This window comes from Mirounga leonina, unplaced genomic scaffold (assembly GCF_011800145.1).
Source record: "Mirounga leonina isolate KUSES-001 unplaced genomic scaffold, KU_Mleo_1.0 Mir_126, whole genome shotgun sequence".
Taxonomy (NCBI): Eukaryota; Metazoa; Chordata; class Mammalia; order Carnivora; family Phocidae; genus Mirounga; species Mirounga leonina.
In genome coordinates this window covers 34,652,522-34,656,542 of record NW_023270314.1, presented here as the reverse complement: position 1 = coordinate 34,656,542, position 4,021 = coordinate 34,652,522, and the positions used below count along the sequence as shown (strand labels likewise).

The following is a 4,021-nucleotide window of genomic DNA, read 5'->3' as shown; positions in this document are numbered from 1 at the left end:
TTTCCCCAGCCCTCAATAACGTTTGCTGCTTACCTCTCTCTTGAAAGTGTTTTGTTTGTTTTTCCAATGAAATGAATTAAAGTTCAAGTCCTATATTTGACATAATACCAAAACAGGGAGAAAGAAATAACCAGAAGGCATAGAAGAAAACAAGGATTCAGTGGAGGCAGATAGTCAAGGCCAAATTGATCAGGAGAATATCTTTTTTCTTCCTTCAGTAAATTCCAGTAATCTTGGGGAAGGAATGGACATGTCTATACAAAGGACTAAAGAGATCTAGTTGAAATATGAGTTGCACATAGATCTCTCTACTAGGCTTCCTTATTTTCACCAAATTGAAATGTTTACTTCTACTACTAGCTTGAAAGCAACCACAATCATTAATTTACCCACAGTTCTACTTCTCAACAGTCCCAAAGTACACTATTCCATTCCTCCTCATTTTCAGATGCTGCTTCTACTAACTAACCTCTCATCGCAGACATTTATACCTACCAGATGGTGGTTTGTTCCTTTCCTTCTTTGCATTCACACTCCCTACACTGTGCACTGCACAAACACTGAGTGCAATAAATATCTCAGCTGTTCAAAAATTTATGGCAGAGTTAGCTCAACTTAGGAAAGGCAGCACAGATGTACCAGTGCAACAAAAGAAATATTAAAAATAAAAATACCAATTAACAGAGCTAAAGTTAGCAACATCACTTCGCGTTTTATTTTCTCTACCTCCTCTCGCCTTCATATTAGTAGAAAAGCCAAGGATGTTGGAAATGTAATAAGATTATTCTGAGCCTTGGTTAACCCCAGTGACTTCTTCAATGATAATAAGTGATAACATCTTAAGGAAGTTAAGTACTTCAACAGAGTACTTAACGAGTTAGCGACTCCAGGCATGGAGTTGTGTAGGATTTCCTTAAGGAAAGCTCCATGGAAAAGGTGATACTTGCATTGCATCATGAAGGAAGAATAAGAGCTTATCAGACAAACAAGAAGGGGAATGACATTCTAGACAGAGAAAACACTTTCATTCAAGACTCAGAAAACAAACCAACAAACAGGACTAAGTGTCTTTTGTGAACAGTGAAAAGTTCAAAAATTCTGTAACACGTGGAGAGATTATAAGGGCAAGTGGTTGAAGGACCTAACCCAAAAATGACAGTCATCTCAAATCCCTCTTAGAAAGTTTGTTCAGCCAATGGTGTGCTAAAAATATTAAAACAAACAAACAAGGGGCGCCTGGGTGGCTCAGTTGGTTGGGCGACTGCCTTCGGCTCGGGTCATGATCCTGGAGTCCCCGGATCGAGTCCCGCATCGGGCTCCCTGCTCGGTGGGAAGCCTGCTTCTGCCTCTGACCCTCCCCCCTCTCATGTGCTCTCTCTCTCTCGTTCTCTTTGTCTCAAATAAATAAATAAAATCTTTAAAAAACAAACAAAAATATATACTGCGAGATTTGCATTTTGTGTCTGGAGTTTCTCCAAACCACGATCTAATTGCCCAGTAGAGATAATTGTTCCAGGATCCAGGAAAACCCAGACATTTACTAGCTCCTTCTTTCAGACTGCCTTTTGTATAGTAGACAACCTGTCTGATCTGATAACTCGGCCTCGACGCTGATCTCTCTTCAGAACTTGACTTCAGGTATATCCCTTCCAGTTCTTTATGCCCTCCTCTTACCACTTCACCACACACACACACACACACACACACACACACACACACACACACCTGGCCTGGGGTTATGTAGCCGCTACCCACTGACCCTCCACTGTCTCCAGTCATCAGAGAACAGAGTCAGGCAATCGGAGGGGGAGACGAACCATGAGAGACGATGGACTCTGAAAAACAGAGGGTTCTAGAGGGGAGGGCGGTGGGAGGATGGGTTAGCCTGGTGATGGGTATTAAAGAGGGCACGTTCTGCATGGAGCACTGGGTGTTATACGCAAACAATGAATCATGGAACACTACATCTAAAACTAATGATGTAATGTATGGGGATTAACATAACAATAAAAAATTAAAAGTAAAAAAAACACTAATGATGTAATGTATGGTGATTAACCTAACGATAAAAAATTTAAAAAAATAGATACAAAAAAAGTCGAAGCATATTTCCTTTTTTTTTTTAAACTCAAAAAACACCTTTTTTTCATTTAAAAAAGTATTTAGAACACATAAAACAGGGCAACATTTATTCTTTCTTCTCGTCTTCCGGCTTGGGGTCTGTGGGCGGCTCCTCCACTGTGGCCCTGCGGCTCTCTGAGCGGGTGTTACTGTCACCGGTCCCTTCCTCAGCCATACTGTCCACCCCCTCCTGCCCGCTCTCCTTGTCCTCAGGAGTAGATGTGCCTTCTTCACCATTCTGTTGGCTTCCCGTCGCCTCTTCAAGGCGTGTCTCCTCTGTCTCCATCAGGATGCTCTCGTCATCCTTCTCCTCAGTCTTCCTCGCAGCTTGCTCTTCCTTAGGAACTGCGTTCAGCTTGCTCTGCTGCTTCTGTCTCTCTTTCCTCCTACCTTTTTCGAGCCTGTTCCTCCGCCTGTGCAATTTCAGTGGCAATTTTTTCCACATCCACTTCGACTTTCTTTAAGTTCATTGTTCAATGAATCTGTGCTTTCCAGGAATGTCCTCTTCTTTTCCTGATGTCGCTCCTCTATTTGAAGAAGTTCGCTTCTAGTTTTCACAGATGAACCATTAAGGGCTGGACCTGTCGTTTGAAGACCTGCATTCTAGCTGTTGTGACAACTGACCGGATGTCTGGCACCACACTCTCACTAAGGATTTCACTGATGAGGCGGTGGCTTCTCTGGAAACAGGCGGTGGCTGTATGCTGCATGGAGAAGCCATCATCATAATCGTCTGGATCTTCCGCAGACTGAATGATCATGTAGGGTTCTCCTTTCTCCATGCGAGACTGTCTCTGTCGACTTTCTTCCTCTAAAGCAGCTTCTGCACGACTTTTTTGCATTTATGTAGGCAAGGTATGTGGGGGAATTATGATAGGCCTTCACAGATCCATTGTACTCTATCTTTTCTGCTTTGTATTCGTTTAAATATTCTTGTTTTTCTTCATCAGTGAGATCTCACCACATACCACCAATAATCTTGCCAATCTCCCACAACTTTAGGTCAGGGTTGGAAGCTTTTACTTGGTCCCAGACCTTTCTGCTGTACCTCATGTAGGACATCAGCTGCTTATCTGGTGGCTTTGGGGGTTTGGGAATCGTTAATACCAGAGGACGCCCCAGGTTCCCTCCCAGCCTGTAGTTGTAGGCGAGATGACTGTATGGATTGTATCCCACAAACCCTGGTGTGCTGGGCATTTGTGTTGCAGGAGCTGGGGTGGGAGGCGGGGCATAAGATGGTCTTTTTGGCATTTTGGAAGATTAAGTTCTCAGTTCCTAAGAATGAATCTGAGACACCGCGGGCAGAAAAAGCGCCCGCAGCTCCGGCCTCGTTTCCCTTTGTCCCGAGCACGCCCCGCCCCTCCGTCAAAGCATATTTTCAAGCAAAGGGAAAATATGTTTGAATTATCAAGAGTATTAACACTGGACATTTTTTCTTATTAAATATAAACATTACAATGTTGGAGTTCAAAGAAAACCAGGCAATGAAACTTTAGCATATTTGCTCAAGTCATCGGCTTATGAGTGGCAAGTTGTTACAAATTAATTGAGGGTATAAGAACACACTCAAGCACAATAAAAATAGGAGATGGCTCTGATTTTTTTTCAGAATTAAATATTTGCCTAATATCCATCTTCTCCACCACCCATCTATATGAATTTTATCAACCAAAATAACATGAGAAGCTGAGGGAAAGAGACAGAGAAGGAAGAATGTGGTGTAAGATAACAAACATGAGTATTCATTACTGGAATGCAATGCAAAATAATATTAAAATTTAAATCCCCTAGCATGAACTTAGAGAGATTTGCATGATATCAAGAAGTCATTTATTATTAGTTTTCTGCAGTTATAGATAAATGAAGCCAAGAAAATCTCTATTTCCCAGCTGCGAATTTT

General features: G+C 42.1%; 1 pseudogene; it reads right to left on the bottom strand.

Moving 5' to 3' along the window:
* Window positions 1-2,188: 2,188 nt before the first annotated feature.
* On the bottom strand, window positions 2,189-3,452 carry LOC118008513 (annotated as a pseudogene).
* Window positions 3,453-4,021: the final 569 nt, after the last annotated feature.